Genomic DNA, 17,599 nt, shown 5'->3' on the forward strand with positions numbered 1-17,599 from the left:
CAGTGTCTAACCAATGCTTTTTATCTGAGATAATCGAAAGTATTACAAATAGCTGAACATTCAGCACTGAATTTATTTAAACCCAGTTTTCTGACAATGCCATAGTGAATTAAAAGCTGTACTGTTACAAACACAGGGAGATCTGCTAAATGGAGCAGATTTATGTTCTCTCATGCGAGTTCTATTCCATCTCAGCTGTATTAGTCATATGATCTGTTAATCAGTTTGAAGCTCTGTCAAAAAGTCATTTTCTACAATTGTATGTCTACACATGGAATCAAGTTTGAGTCATTACAGGTCTCATCCACTTCTTCTTGTAAAGGCTTGCATAGGTTGTTCTTAACATTTTAAATCAACGTAAGGTTAAAACTCCATAAGATAAGGAACAGTCTTTTAAGAAGGACATAGAACTAAGTCAATTATTTGAATGAGCTGCAAGTTGTCATTCGGAGATTTTCTAGTTTTATCCAGGTTTCACAATAAACCATTATGACCTCAATTTTTAAATTCTCACTTTGTTTATTGAATTGAAACAATTTATATAATAAAGTTCAACATCACTGGGTTAAGCCAGTCTAAGCATACGGAATCATGTCGAAGTGTTACAGCACTGAGGTATGGACTTTGTGCTAGATGGCAATAGAACAGGAAACTGGAAAGTGATATGGATTGCGAGACTAAAAAATAAACTCTTAATAGGGTTCTTCTAGAAAGAAAGGACAAAATGACACTTCCATCAACTTTTTACCCACAGCAAGTCTGAAAACAGTTTTGTTGATCAACTTGATGGTGAACAGAATTTGGACCAGTTTCAAGCACGCTGTTGACAACAAAGCGTTGTCAAAATAAAAATGTCAGTTGGAAGCATCATGTATAAAGGATCTTATTCCAAGTCTAAAACGAATGTGTCAGGTAGAAGGAGGGAAGAGTGGGCTGAGTTAAAAATGATAGCTTTTTAAATAATGCAAACAGTGTATTTCAGTTACATACCTGAACACCAGACCCCCATTTCAAAAAATTATTTTAACAAATCCAGCCCTGCATTTTTATAAAAAAAGTGAATCATCTTAAAAATATAATTTTAGTTTAAATAGAATAGCTAGATCACTGCTCACCTTCTGTTCAGACCCTAGCAAATGAAGCTGCAGAGCAGCAGCTCACTCCATTCAGGGGTAGCTTTGTGGATGCAGACTGTCCCCTTGCAAAGCAAGAACCAGGCAGGACCTTAGCCTTGCTTAACCTTCACACTATTAATCAACTACAAGGGGTCTGCGTATATGGAAAGGGGGCAGGGAAGAAGATGAGACTGAAGTGCAGTTTCTCTCTATAAAATACCCTATGACAGTTCATGTTCTCAACACCAAGACAGTAGGGGGAATCAAAACAAAGCCAAGAAGTCTTCATCTGCAGCAATAGCACTCTGTATTACTGCCAAAATAGGCACTGGAGTCTATAGACAGCAACGTACTTTTGTGATATGCAAAATGCTCCACAGAAATTAATTAATCAAATATACCTATAAAAAAGTATGTAAACAGTCTACCCCCTGCATCTGCAGAAACTGAGGCTAGGAGAGGCTCTCTTACCATCAGGAATATAAGGAATCAATAACAGAATTCAGATATACAGGTTTATTTATTAGGGTCTTATTACTAGTCTAATTACTAGTCTTATGCTTGCCTGGGAATAAGGTTAATCTTGACATAAGTGTACTTGCCCTCAGCTCACATCTGCTGGGTGAAACCTCTGCTCCCTTCCTTTCGACAAGCATAGTGTGGTGTACATTCCACATTGCTTCATTAATTTACTACAACAGGAGCACTATACTGACAATCATCTCAGATGACCTAATTCAGACGAGCTTAATTTAGAGCACTTATCTGCTCCTTTATATTCCTCTTAAATTCTCCTTCTAGTCTTAACTACTGACATTTTTAATCTGTGTAAATGGTGAGTCTCTTAAGGTAAAACGACACTTATCTTAACACTGACTACACCTATACGGATGACCCGCCCAAAGACCCTGGCAACGGCAGGGACAAGAGCAGTAAAGAGACCTGCTTTCTCTTTTGGGTAATTACTCTTTGTTCCAACAATTCCTCAGGCTTTCACACCAGCAGACCTTTGTTCTATCCCATCAGCCCCTCCCAACATTCACAGGAGAATGTGGAGTGCTATCAGCACTCACTCCTTTTGGCTAGGAAGTGATTCCTACTGCTCTTCAAAACGATTTGGAAAGTTTACTCTATCCCCTTATTTACCTGGTGATATTTATTTATGGATCCTGTGATTCATACATATCTAACCACCCTTTAACATGTTGCCTTCTCTATTTATGGGAATGTAAAAAGTAAAACCACCAATCTGCTGTTTCAAACCCCAGTCCTAAGAGCCTACAATCTGCTTATTTTTTAATCCACAAGGCCTACTGCTGTACTGAGGAGGCTGCACATATATTCATGGGGTACACTACAGAATACAATCTAAATATTTAGCAGTCATATTGTAATACTGGTCATTCATAGCTGTTATGTATCTCTTCTGTCAGCATACAACCTAATGGAGTTTAAATATAACAGATGCAAACAGCACAGGCTTAAACGTGACTTTGGCTCATTGTGATTTAGAACATCTAACCCAAAAATCATAGAGAACTTGGTGCATCAGTGAATTAACTCCACAGTTTAACAGCTGCAATTAAACTACTTTGTAATGTATAGAAGCACATTGTCTTTGGTTTAGCTTAGAAGAAAATCTAGGATGAGCAATTCTTCTGCAGAGAAAAATCATCTTCACTGCTTCCCTACTACTATGTCCACTATGGAAAAAGAGAGGATTTTTTTTTTTTGTAAAAGATGTGTTTTTTGGTTTTTTTGTTTTGTTTATTTTTTTTTAATTACTGTTGAAGACAGACATGAATTGAAGAAAACCCCACTATTTTACAATAATTTCTATAATTACTTTTTTAGTTACGCTATTCTCTATACCTTTGTAATATTTGCATTTTTCCCTGTGAAGTTTTGTTAAGGCATTCAATTATTTATGAACTACTAATAAGATTGTTGGAGGCATTTAGAAGACTATTTCTTTAGAAACACATCTGTAGTGTGGTATTAACATTAAAAGCAGTATTTGAAGCAACTGTTCTTAAAGGTCAATGGCCTTGACTAGAACCAAAAACAAATGAAGAGATGCGTCAAATACAGTAGATTAACACTGAGATGTAAAAAGCTATAGAACAGATTCTAAAGGTAAAATGTGGCCCATTTGAAGAGCAGTAGATAATGTAGGCCAGTTCAATATACTAGTGCACACAAGAATAAGAGACTGCAGATGATTTGGAACACAGCTTCAATATTATTTGACTAAATGCACTGACTTTTTTCTCTTTGATGTTTCTAGTTGTTTCCTTGACTTTTTCAGTCAAAAAAAGTAAAAAAAGACACTGTAGTGTATAAACGAGGTGGTAATTATGACTTTTTCCCTCTCTTACAGCTGTATAAATGATATATGCTGTCCTCTATAAACTTAATTTTAGTCAACACTGTCAGTTCAAAAACTGCTAAGACTGAGAAAATTTCACCAAATTGTTCATTTCTATTTAAATGCAGACTACAAAAGGAAGGAAAAACAGGGGGAGGGAAAAGTTATTTGCTGACAATATGGAGATTACTGTATTACTAAGTCAGTACCAGACATGTTAACTTAATTGGACTATTACCAACTTGCTATTATTTTAGATTACCATAAATAAAAGAGTTACTATATAATAATCAGAACCTATTTAGTGCCTACTAAAAACCAGAAAGTATCAACATATATTTTGACTTAATCTCAGTTCTGTCCCTAGTTTTTCCTGTGTTTTAATAGAGGGTCTTTTAAACATTATACCCTGGGAACCCAAGTGATTTAATTTATACTGGAGCATAACATATGCAGAGACTGTATTTATAGTCTACTGAGTGCATTCAAAGTTTTTTTTAATAGTAACATTTCAAAACTTTCAGCAACTTTTCAGAATAGTTATTCTGCCCGAAAATATAATTTTTAAAAAAATCTCTCAATTTTCTTTCAGGTAAGAATTTTAATCCTCCAACTGTACTGGCCTGTGTCTTGGAATGGACAACACACAGCCTTGAATTAATCTCCCTTGGACAGGGTTTGCCATGAACTCTGTGTCCATGTGTGCACTACATCACTCTGCAGCTTCGATTTTTTTCTTTCTTTAGGGTTTGGGGGCATTTTTTTTTAGCTAACTATTTACAAAAATTCCCAGTGAAATGTTTACAGTAAGATATCAACTTTATATGGGCAAAGTAAGCCCTCTGGATTCCATTCCTCTGCAACGAAGATTTTACATATTTTTCTAAAATCTAGTAAACTAATAGTTACATCAAACTTTTAGGGAAAAAAAGCTATGAAAAAGAAAGTTTTTGATGAAGTGGCCTTTCATTTGATAAATGGTAGCAATCATCTGTGACATTGGCATTTGAAAAATACCACAAGCACAAATGACTACAAGCACTGTTGACAACAACACACACTAGGATGAGTAGGCACACACAGATAGAAATCATGCTTAACACCTGAATGACATTCACTGATAAGGATGGTAGATATTAAACATATTTCTAAATTTGCTGCAAAGACTTTATTAAAAAAAACCCCCTCTTCTGTCTTTGCTTCAATACACTGACAACTGTGATACTTAATCTGTACCTGAACGCAAGAACCTCTGCTACCAACCTAAGCGAATGACACAAATGAGAAAAACAAAAACAGTGTAACAACCTTCTTAGGTGCCAAAGAATTTTTACGCTTCAGAGCTGTAATGGTCTCACAAGGCAGAAGCTATTATACTACTTCCTTCTTCCTAGATTTTCACAACACAACACTTAAAGGAAAATTTGGAATTTTCAGTTCTCATTGATGCTTTAGTGAATTGGGAGATATTCTGAGCTATGAATCTTCTCCTACTGTGTAACACTCTGGATTCCCAGTACTTGCCCTGAGAATTCCTAAGTGTTTTCACAGCAATATATAGTCATTATGGTAATGTTGTGCTGACATCACTGCAGGATGAAGCAAACAGTATAGTGACAGAAAACCTTTATACAACTCTCCAAGTTGTGTATATTCCACCGGAAGAACCCTCATTTATCTTGCATCATGGCTTTTTTCTATATTAAGTTCTTTGAGATTATAGCTAATCATAATTTCTATCATTATATCCCTTACAAAAGGAATTTGTGAAGAACAAAACACGCTTTACCCTTAAATTCTACTTTTCATTCTTAGTGCTTTTAGACGTAACAGCACTCTCTTGCTGCTTTTCTCACTATGTTGATTTAGATGGTAAGATTTAGCACTGGCTTTTAGAACATTCATATGTGTCAAGTAACCTTACAATTTCAATTTTCAAACCACAGTTGCGTATTATACTAAATAAAGGCATCTATTTTATATAATCACCGACAGGAAACAAGCATAGTATCACCCTCTCTGTGAAAAACAGCTACAACTTTACAGACAGTTTATTTTCACATCAGAAAGCAATTGATTTTACACCAATGAATGTTTTTAAGGCATAATAGCTCCTGTCAGCCAGGAGCTAGCAACAGTATTAAGATACTGTAAGAGATATTAACCCTTTTTGGATCAACATGTTTTAAAAAAAAAAAAAAAAAAAAAATCTTACTTCTAACTAGGCTGCATTGAAATTAGAAATGCAACAGAATGCTTTAAGATATTTCAAGACTAATGAACAATCAAATAAGCATTAAGTGGTTTTAATACATTTTTACCAGACATTATAAGACAACTATGAGTGTCCTTAGTTTAAGGGCACATTGCTTTGTGTTCTATTTCACTTATTACATATAATCAATTGTCAGGTGAAAGAAAATACTAGTAAGACAAAAAGTGCAAGAGGAGCCAGGGGACTAAAGAAAGGCGAGGGCTAAAGAATAGTCATATTTTTCTAACTACATAATTTTTCCTCTTAAAGCAATCTCATAGTAAGAAATTAGTTTTAGCTACTATTGGCCTCTGAAATTGCAGAAGGCAAAATACTAATTTTATCTTCTTGTACCTAAAATGGATAAAAATGTATGAAATAGTTATGGTGGGTTTTTGGGTTGTGCCTTGGAGGAGGTACATAGTAGAGGGTATTCTGAGACACAGATTTAGCTGTGGAACAGAATCAAGCGTGTAGACTAAGCAAGCTGCCTATTCAAAAGAAATCTGCAGGGTGTTCATCTTGGAGATTAATCAAGACCCAGAAATACATAAGCATCCGTAAAGCTCAATTTATTATTAATCCTGTCACAAATTAGGAGAAAAATACTGACATAAATAAGCAAAACATACCTTACTTTCACTGTGTATTCATGTAATTAATTTGTTTATATTTTTGTATCAATTTAAATGTACCAACTCATTGAAAAATCAAACACCATACTGCCTTACTCAACTTATACTGTGAAGTTACCAGCCTTACAAAATAACCCCCCCAGTTTTTAATGAAGTGTTAATTCCAGAAGCCCAGACAGTTTCATCAACATTATAGCATTAGAAAGCAAATCAGTTACAAATCAATGCATTGCAAGAACAGTGGGAGGAACATTCAGAATGAAAACAAGCAAAGGAAACAAAGGAAACAGAAAACTACATGTAGACTAGACAAAAACACAAAGAGCATACATACCTGGATTAAATTCTTCTTAAAAATAAAATACAAATTACATACCACCATCTTCATACTACTTTCCTTTTATGCAGGAACACTGCACACAAATCCATTACTATTTTGCCGTTCTTCCTTCAGCCTTAAATGATACAACACGAGGCTGCTGCCCAGTGATTCAAGTCAAGTGCAGTCAGGCATGCTGCTAGTCTGCAACGGTATCTGTTCTAAATTCCACGGTATTCCCTAGGCAGCATTAAACAGGGATTTTTTTCCTCTCTCATTTTTTTCCCCTCCTACAATTTGTGCTAACAGCTAAGAGTAATCGTGATGTTAGCTACTAATTCATTCTGCAGCTCAACGTTGTTTCTCCTCTATAACAGCAGAGCAGTCTTACTCCGGTTCCAAAAAACCATCAACATGAGAGAACAGTAATCATCCTGGCGCTTTATGCGCTGGGAAGGTCCCCGCTGCTGCTTTCGCCTGCCGCTGCTCCCGAATGCAGCATTGGCTGCAATCGGCACAGCCCCGCCGGGGGCACGCAGCCCCGGTGCCCCCGAGCCGCTCACAGCGGCCCCCGGAGCAGCCTCGCCCGCAGGAACTGCACACGCGGTGCGGCGGGGGAGCGGCCAGGTGCGCATCCGTGCCCGCAGGGATAACGGCGGGAGACAGGATCCTTGCCTGGCAGGGCCGTGCTCCACCCTAAGCTTTTATTTATCAGTCTGACATGACCCAGAGAAACGACTGCATCGCTATTTCTTTCAGCCGTGCTTTCATCAACAGATGATAATTTTTTGTAATGAATCTGCTAAATACCCGTCGTAACGACTGTCATTCCGCGATGATTTAAGGGTGCTCCAGATAATAAGAAATGGATCACTCACTTGCCATGAAAGGCACTTTTTACGTCCCCAATGAATACCTAGGCAGTAGGACTCAGTCATTTATTTACTGGAATTCAAATAGCAGAATGGATTATTATTGTGCATGCAGTGAGTAAATTATCCTGCACAGGATACATCAGGTGTTTTTTCAAATGTAAACAGCTTTAGTTGTGTGTGTAAGGCCACATCCAGCCTCACATGTATTGAAAATTTTATTTAAAACTAACACATGAAGAACTACAGAAATGCATCCAGAATGAGCCTATATAAAACCACTCAGTGTACACACAGCTGAAGTGTAAATGTTCCACAAAACATGTACAGGCATAAACCCACAGGTACGTGATCATCCTCCTACATCTTGGGAGACAGCACGACTGGAATGCCATAGTGAATATTAAAGTATGTTATCTTTCCCATATAAAAATTAAACCCTCAAACTTTGGACAGTCTGGTAAGAGCTGACACATTTGTAACAAAGGAGTTTATAATTCAATTACTTCCTTCAAAAATATACTAAGGATACCTTGAGTAAAAGGCAGCACTTAAGAGTGTTTAACAACTTCTAGTAATAGTTAAAACTTACAGGTTGTAGCTTTCACTTTCTGCAATCCTTGTATTATTGTCAGTACTGTCATCCTGGGACACAGTGTTTTATGTACAATTTATAAACTGAAAAGTTCTAGAATCATATTTCTTACATACAGTAGTAAATTAATATTTTTGATTTTTGCATATCATTATAAAAATAATTATGGACCATTATATTTTTATGTCTTGCTGAAGTAAATGCAACCTGTAAACATCCCATTAATTAGAATTATAGTTAAGAACCAGATGAATGAATGATTATTCAAAGTTTATTGTAGTTATTAGCCTGCAGCCATTACTTAATTCTCTGTCTAAATTGATTCAAATTTATTCTTCAAAACTGCCGCATTGCATGCCAACACAACAGACAATAAAGCTTTCTTGTAAGTGCACAATAGGAAATATTCCACTGATGTCAATACTCAGTGCTATAGTCCTAACTACACAAGATGCAATAATAATTCCTCTCAAAATCAACAGGACTACTCATGTAAGGATGGAAAAAAAGAAAAACCAGGCAGCCTAGTCAAGCATGCCCACCCGTAGTAGACTCATACTTAAGAAGTAAGTATCAGTTTCAGCAAGATTAAACAAATGGCCTTAAGACTACAGACAGTAAAACCAGTAAATACAGGAACTGATTTGCAAAAATAGAAGGTTATGTCATTTAATAAAAAATATGTGTTTGCCAATAACATTAACTCATAATGCTTGGATTAATGTTGCCATCTTCAAGGAAGTTCCTAAGTGTTGACCCTGTCTATATTCATCTATTGTGTTACCACATTCTGAATATTTCAGCTAAAAGCTGAACTTATTCAATTTACTTGATAACCCATCATAAGCAGGACATTTTACTCTACCCGATGCATTATTCAATTGATATTTCAGAAGGAAATAAAAAAGTAAACATCAATCCAAAGACCTTCAGAACTCATTATGGCTTATCTTCCCTGGTGTTAAAATTCTGTGTAGAACTTCTCCAAGCCAGAGATATGCTGACTTTGGTTGTAATGATACTGACCAATCAAGAATGGAGTTTCATGTATAAATACATACTACTTACAAGTGAAGCTACCTGAATTCATAACAAAATTACATTGTACCTCTGTTCACACCCTTCTCACATAGATATGATGATGGTGACTCTCTAGAGTAAGTCTATGAGCAGAGGTTCTAATTCTGTACAGTAGTTGAAGTTCTCACAGTTCTGGAAGCCCAGATAGTTGTAAGTCAGTGACTGGAATGAAACTACTGTGTACCTTGAGAAAGCAGCCACATCAGTTTTGGAGAGGAGCAATTCCCATGTGTGGGCCCAACGCACTGCAGCGCAGTAACCTGACATGCTGATGAAGCTGGCCTCGAAGGACTCTAAGGATTCACACTGATTTACTCTATTTCCCAAACATAGCGCTAAAGAAATAACTTCCACATACAGAAGGAAGATGAGAAATACATGTGTATTTGCATGTACATATACAACACGTTGCAATTTGTTACACAATTCCAGCCAAACCCTGTAGCTTAATGGAGAAAAACAACGAAAACCCACCCGAAGAGAACACTATCACCACCAGCCCCAAACAAAAAACCCAAACCCCAAAGGGCAGCTATAAGCCTTCATGGAGGAAATGGCTATTCTTTGTGCCTATTTCCAGGATTACATGACCACGACTTTCAGAGATGATTCTCTAAATTCTTAGAAATAAAAGTCTGTCCACTGAAAATATTTCAGTAATTTCCATCACTATTTTTGTGTAATAAACCCAGCAAAAATAACATATAACTATATTAGATATTATTTTACTATTTCTCCCATGTAATTCTTACATCGAAATGGTGACAGCTGTAAACTGATAGAACAACTTTGAAGTAATTTGTATTTCATGATGGATTTCAGCCTGAAAGTTGGAAAAACTGTCACATAACCAAGCTACCTTTCTCCCTCACATCACCTCCCCAGTTTGCTTAAGGGATGGTTATTTCTTCCCATCGATCAAAGAACGGCAGTAACAGTCAATTCTTAAACCTAACCCAGTCAGCCGGGAAGAACCCCACGGGACAGCTCCCGAACCGGGACGGCCCCCGAACCCGGGACAGCTCCGAACTGGGACAGCCCCCGAACACGGGACAGCCCCCGAACCAGCACGGCTCCCGAACCCGGGACAGCCCCCGAACCGGCATGGCCCCCAAACCGGGACAGCTCCCGAACCCGGGACAGCTCCCGAACCCGGGACAGCCCCCGAACCCGGGACAGCCCCCGAACCCGGGACAGCCCCCGAACCCGGGACAGCCCCCGAACCCGGGACAGCCCCCGAACCAGCACGGCTCCCGAACCCGGGACAGCTCCCGAACCGGCACGGCCCCCAAACCGGGACAGCTCCCGAACCCGGGACAGCTCCCGAACCCGGGACAGCTCCCGAACCCGGGACAGCTCCCGAACCCGGGACAGCTCCCGAACCCGGGACAGCTCCCGAACCCGGGACAGCTCCCGAACCCGGGACAGCTCCCGAACCCGGGACAGCCCCCGAACCCGGGACAGCCCCCGAACCCGGGACAGCCCCCGAACCCGGGACAGCTCCCGAACCGGGACAGCCCCCGAACCCGGGACAGCTCCCGAACCCGGGACAGCTCCCGAACCCGGGACAGCTCCCGAACCCGGGACAGCCCCCGAACCCGGGACAGCCCCCGAACCCGGGACAGCTCCCGAACCCGGGACAGCCCCCGAACCCGGGACAGCTCCCGAACCGGGACAGCTCCGAACCGCCCTGCGCGGCCCGAACGCGCGAGGAGCAGCGCCCCCTGCCGGGCCCACAACCCCCGAGCGCACGGGGCTCCAAAGGCGTTCTTCTCCTTACAAGGTGGTTTTTTTGGTTTTTTTTTTTTCTTTACACTTATTTTTCTTTACTGTGAAGGTCAATGTTTCCTTCGAAAAAGAAGAGTTTGCAATAAGAGGGGGAAAGAGAAAAAGACTGTTCTTGTATTTCATAATGCACGTGTGAGCTGGTTTAAATCTTACTTCAGATCACTCTGAAAAGTGCTTTGGAGATTTTGAAGTTCAGATAGCTAAAGCTACTTCTTGTTCCCCATTAAAACTTTTCCAGACTTCTTTTAAACCAGTTGCTAAGTTTATAAAATTATGCAGTTTGAATTCTATTAAGTGAAATAAAACGACATTAAAGACTGGCTTTTTTAAAAAAAAATAGCAATTAACAGGGAATAGGCAACCAATGTAAAAACATAATTGGTTCTTGCCAGCTGCAATTTAATCCAAATTTGGTCCTGATTTCAGAAGGGATCATAAGATGGGATCACAGTAAAAAAGCAATTACAGGGGCATAAGTTTACAATAACTGAAGAAGAAATGAAGACAGGCCAATTTTTTTTTTTTATTATTTTTTTCTAATTTTTTTTTTTTTACCCAGGAGGGAAAAGGAAGCTTTCTCCCCATTCAGATTTATCAAGCACCTAAAGAAATGTTATGTATTTGAAGCAGTAACTTAAGAACAATGTATGTTACATCGGAAATTGAATCCCCCATTGTATTCTTTCCTTACGACTATTTTGTTCATTGTTATTTTCTAGGAATATGTTCATTCTAGAAACTGTTTTAGTTTTTTTTCTAGGAAAGTAGAATCCTTGCTAAAACATTTTTAAAATTAAGAATCTGACTCAGTTGGCACTTTCCATGTGGGGAACTGGTTTTAGGGTGCCTTTATCTCAACCCTCACGTTTTCTCACTCTTACCCTCTGACTCTGCCCCATCCCACTGCGGGAGAACAAATGAGCAGCTTTGTGGGGTTTAGTTGCTGGCTAGGGTTAAACCACAACAGGGTAAAGCTCATTGAAACAGAAGTGTCAGAGTGGAAGAGTTACAGCATCTCAAATCAATACAACCCTCAGTCATATACTTAAATTCAAGTATATACTTAACAGTGCTACTTAAGGTGCTAATTAAGAGCCATCTCAAGGTTTGTCAAGAGTGGCAGCATCACAGGAAGATTTACAAAAAGTGCACACCACAAACTTGAAAAAAAATTATTTGGTAGTGAATTAAAACATTCAACCCTGCTAAACTGAAAATAGGAAAAGAGGGTAGATCACAAGAAAGATGCATAGTGATGGAGGAGCATCTCTAAGGCAGATGCTGCAAAGATTCGAGAAAATGAATGATGGCAACAATTGTGAAGTTACATCTTCTATAATAAATCTGGAAGCAAGGTAATTCACTCTCCTGGATCTTTTTTCCCTCGTAGGCCTTCTCCCTCTAGTTACTGCTTAGATTCCATCAATATAATTTCTTAGCTTTTCAGTGTATGGCCTGTCATTCTTTGTGCTAGGATTCTGAGTTCATCAGTGCTCCATTCTCAGCTGCTCTCAGTTCTTTCTCCTATCCTAGAGCTCCCACTGAAATGATTTGCTGGTTATCCCAGCATTTCTTTCTCCTCATGCTAGGACTTCTTTCCCTTTCTTGCATTGTGAGAGGTTCTCTGCCAATCCTTATAACTAACAACCCCAATTCTCTCTAATGTAATGGATTCTTGCCTTCACAATCCTATTTATCTTCACTATATTCCAAAAGGCAGCTTTTTCCTCCACAGAATGGTGCCCATAAAGAACAGCCCAGCAGATTCATACTAACTGGCTTATTTTTCCTGGTTTACATGAAACATCCATTATCACTTGTAAACTTTCTCTGATGAGAACTCTGTTGAGTTTCAGTCTTCTGAAGCACTTTTTTTAAGCATTGCCTCAAATGCTCACAAAGCACTCTATAACTCAATTGCAAATATGCACCAGGAGCTGTATAATTCTATAACTCATTGAATTAGCCACAGGTTACCAATGAAACCAGTAATAAATCATTTAACATCAGTCCACAAGCAACCTGCAAAATGCTGTAACATGGTTACTTGAAACAGCAGGAAGAGAAAAAACCTTTACAATGGTCTCCTTTTGTACTCTGAAGCAAAGGAGAGAGCTGAAGTTTAATTGTGGAAGAGAGCACGTCACATTCCTGTTTGTTGATTTTCTATAATAATGGTCAAAAGCAAAAGCTTCGATTTCTTATCCTCTATTGTGAATAATAATATCTCACTTTTTGAAGAGAAAAACAAAGTGATAATTCTTTTTCTGACCTTGCCTAACAGAATCCCCAAATAATGATACAGCAGCTCATAAACATTTCTCCCCGGGTCTATAACACTTAATACCTTCAATTACTGAAGAAAGCCATTTTCAACTTTCATATTGATTTAAGGCAGGGAGGGCAGGGAGTAAATCACAGAATATCTAAACTCACAATACCATAGGAAGATCTAAGTTAAAATAAGTCTTCAAGTAAGTTAACGCTAACTCTATTCAGATAAAAAGACATCTCCATTTTATTTTCTTCATAATTATATCATATTTCAAAACATTTTCTCCCTGAGAATCTCTCAGAGGAAGTCACTCCAGAAGGAAAAAAAAAGTTTACCTGATATGATAGAAAATAGAAGAAACAAAAGCGATTTGTTCAGAATTGATGTGTAACACATTCCTCAACTTCTGCCTTTATCAGTGTATCTCCTTTTCTCAAAGCAAATTTCCTAAACAACACTTTTTGAAAGACTTAAAGGCAACTATGAAGTGATCTTAGGACTGTTGGTCCAATCACCCCACACTGACCTTTCTACCTTCCTCATGTAAACTCAGAGTTCAGACACAAGATAGTCAAAATTATTTGTATTATAGAAGTAGGACTGCTCGACATAACTAATCAGCAATTTTCTTCACATACTGTATGTACTAAAAAGTATGATTTATAAAGCAAAGACATTCCAGAAATTCCTTTAACTCATCAGGTATATTTTGAGCTTCCTCATGCACCAATTAACATTCAAATAATTGTCAAAATATCTGCAGCTTGGCAAATTTGCACTAATACTGAACTCATTTAATTGAAAAGAAAGTGCACTTAATTTCTGTTTTCAAACTGTCAGTTTGTCACTTTCTGTTATAATATATAATATTTCAAATAAAGTCACAAAACTAAAAAAAGCAGTCTCTTTGCTGACAGTCATTTCACCCAATCAAAATGCTGATTGCCAGTTGAACATAATAGTTACTTTTTAACTGAATCAGGATGCAAAATATCTATTATTGATACTTTATGAAAAGGAAATACTTGTTTCCACTTCAAGACACACTTGCATTACTTTGAATACAAGGTTAAAAAATTCTTCAACTAAAAGATCGTGGGGGTTTTTTTAAATATAATTTCTTTGAGCCTATTGAAATTTTTTAAAGGGAAGTTTGGCATTAATGTCATAGCCCCATGGCTCATAAACAAAGAATGATTTCTGCTTTCCTAGGCCTAAATACCCACTGCTGTCATTGTGTAATAGCTGCTTTAGTATTAGTTTATCAAGTTTTGTTTCTGAATAAGACAGTAAATCAATAGAGCTGACAAAACTAAGCTGCTGATAACTTCTCTACTAGTGAGTGTTCTCATACTGAGAATCACCACTGCAGCCATCATGTAATTCACCACAAATCACAAAGAACAGCATTACAACAATCCACAATGAATATTTAATTCTACATGATATTTTTTTAATATTGGAACACACCAATATTTTTAATTAATTGCATAAGTAGTGATCTGTGACTGTGCTATGCTCATTTTTCCAAGCTAGGAATAAGGCATGTTGGGAAGATTTACCAAGGCAGATCTGTGCCACTCTCACGGTTGATCTCCAGATTATGAAACCAGTCAATATAGTGCCACTATATCACTGGTTTTTTGTCTCCAACACTCACTATTGTCAATAAATACAGTTGTGGAATGATTCAAAGGGTAACTTACATGAGTAGTGTCCTGCTTAATGTTAGCCTTAGGAATTAATTACTAGGCTTTGTATTTGAGAAAAAGCATATCTGTCTCAGAGAGGTGACATTTATTTATTCAAATATATTTCAGCAGCAAAACAGTCTCTACCTCACTAAGGATTAGTAGCTAAAGATATAATCAAAGTGACATATACATGTGGGGTACGAGGGGGAGAGGGGAAAATCCATTTGATTGTACTCATGGCTGACACTGAGTTAAAAGAAAAACCTCTCTAAGTGCATCTTTTCATAATTATTGTCAGTACTTCACAGCACTTATTTCAAAGCTGTTAGACAATTAAGGCAAACAAAAAAACCCCTCACTGTTTACTGTTCCTAGAGTACAGTAAACACGAAACTAAAAACCAGACACTGGATTTTTTTAAAATAATTGTGGTTTAGATTTTTGGTTTAAATCAGATCAGAGGACCCTATCTAGTTTTGCATTGTCTTTTTAAAAGCTATTAATTGCTGATGATAAGTTTTACTTCGAATTCTTAATTCCTCTCCCCTCTCAAAGAGGAGAAGGATTTCCCTAAAGCTTTTGTCTTAGCTCTGTTCAATCTCATATAATTGCAAGTAGGTTTAACTGTTACTATTTCAAATATGCACCAAGGCAATTTATTATCTAGAAAGAAACATTCTCCAAAACAATTTGGAACTTTTCCTATCTAGTCAATGTTTGAGTAAATATTCATCAGCTACAATGCCTCTGGTGAACCACTGGGCTGTCATCTCATATTTGATCAGAACAGCCTAATTCAATTTTGTATTTCCATAGATTATCATTAAAAGCATACATTCCAAATATTATTACTGAAACCTAAGCCACCAATATATTTTCTATTACAGTAAGAATTCATGTTTGTTTCACCTGTGAGGAAATATCTGAAGGCCATCAACCTACACTCCCCCTACCCCCATTCCAAGCTAAACCCACTTCCCTAAACCTCCAAGAATAGTTGGAAAAAAAAAAAAACAATCCCAAAATTGTTACTCCTCTGTTCTTAAAGGCTTCCAGGGATTGATTCCTTACCTAAGCCTGCTTTGATGCCTAAAAATATTCGTCATAGTTGCTAAAGGTTGTTATTTATTTTTCCAGCTCCTTATAGACAGAGATAGTTCCCTCCACGTGGTAGTATCTTACAGGAGTTACCTACATATAGAGATTGCTTTCTGTGGAAAACTACTTAATTTATCTGTTTGCTTGCCTCCATTATGAGGCTCTGTGAATATTATATCTTCCACAAAATACAGGATTGTTTAGTCATCTGATCTTATTGTGCTGCATAGGGTTTTCATTGATGGCCTTTTTTAGCCCCAATAATATTTGCAAGTGTAAAGTTTATTTTGATCAGGCATTGGCAGAGATTCATCCTTCAAGCCTCTCAGAGTTTCTAGGCAAACAAATGGCACTTAATGTCACATCAATTGTGCTAAATCAATGATGAGATAATACCAATGTACTGTTTCTGAAAATCAGTTTATCTTCAGAAAGAAAAGACAAAGCAAAAAGACCAAGGCAACCCACAATGTAAGAGACTGAAGCATAAAGGACTAAAGACATAACTGTATTTCAGGGACAACAACTTTATCAAAAGGAAAACCCTATTAAAATTAATTTATAATGAAATAAAATGAAATAGTAACTCAAGACTTAAATGACCCTTTTAAATATTTATAGAAATATTCCTCTTCAAAAAGAATTTCACTTGAGGTATGTGCTTACATCTCCCATCTACCTGACCTTCAAATTCTTAAAAGTCTTACAAATAACTTTGCCACCATCCTTCAGCCCCAAACTGACACCAGATTAACTGCTGAGCAATCTGCTCTTATTTCAGCGCACCAAGATATTTTGACTACTTTGCTACAAAAAACAACTTAATGGCACAGTGACAGCCCAAGATTCCAGCTCATGCATATTAACTTGCTTACTTAACCATCTTCTAATTCCTGACCTCAAAATTACTTTGAAGAACCGCAGTGGGAAGAAGTGCAATTCTAATATTGCTTTATTAAAATACTTTTTAACATCTGAATGAAATTCAGCCGATTCATCAAGTCAAAGCTGCTGACTGTATGGCATTAGTTATTTGGTTTTAAACTCAGAAATAAGTTTATCCCACTGACTAGGCAATTAAGCACTGAAGGATAACAGCTGACAGAAGAAGTTATCTTAAGGCTATTGCAATCTCTGTCTGCAAGACAAAACTGGACTATTTGACTTGTATGACCATTGTGTTTGATGGGAGACCAGGATTCATCCAGCCTGCCTGCTTCAGCGAGCTAACATTCAGCAGAAAAAAGCAAAAGATCAAACCAGTGACAGAATTAGACGCAGAAACTGAAAGCACATTCCCACAACACCTCAGTATAAACAGATTCCCACCCCACAGGCACAGTCTATGAATTATCATAAAGACAAAAGACTTCAAAAAAAAAAAGAAATAGGACTTGGTCTCCAAAAGAGCAGGAAAAAACCAGGAAACAAAAAGTAGGCAAAAAGTTCAAAATGAGCTGATGAAGGTGCATTTTAGATGGGGTTTGACTCATATTTACACTGAAC

At 37.7% G+C, this 17,599-nt stretch overlaps 1 protein-coding gene across 1 annotated transcript in view; it reads right to left on the reverse strand.

Moving 5' to 3' along the window:
* LOC125332508 (protein unc-13 homolog A-like) overlaps positions 1-17,599 on the reverse strand; it is a 47,565-nt gene that overhangs the window by 2,207 nt on the left and 27,759 nt on the right. The gene's annotated exons all lie outside the window — the stretch shown is intronic.

The sequence above is a fragment of the Corvus hawaiiensis genome, chromosome 13, assembly GCF_020740725.1.
Source record: "Corvus hawaiiensis isolate bCorHaw1 chromosome 13, bCorHaw1.pri.cur, whole genome shotgun sequence".
Lineage (NCBI taxonomy): Eukaryota > Metazoa > Chordata > Aves > Passeriformes > Corvidae > Corvus > Corvus hawaiiensis.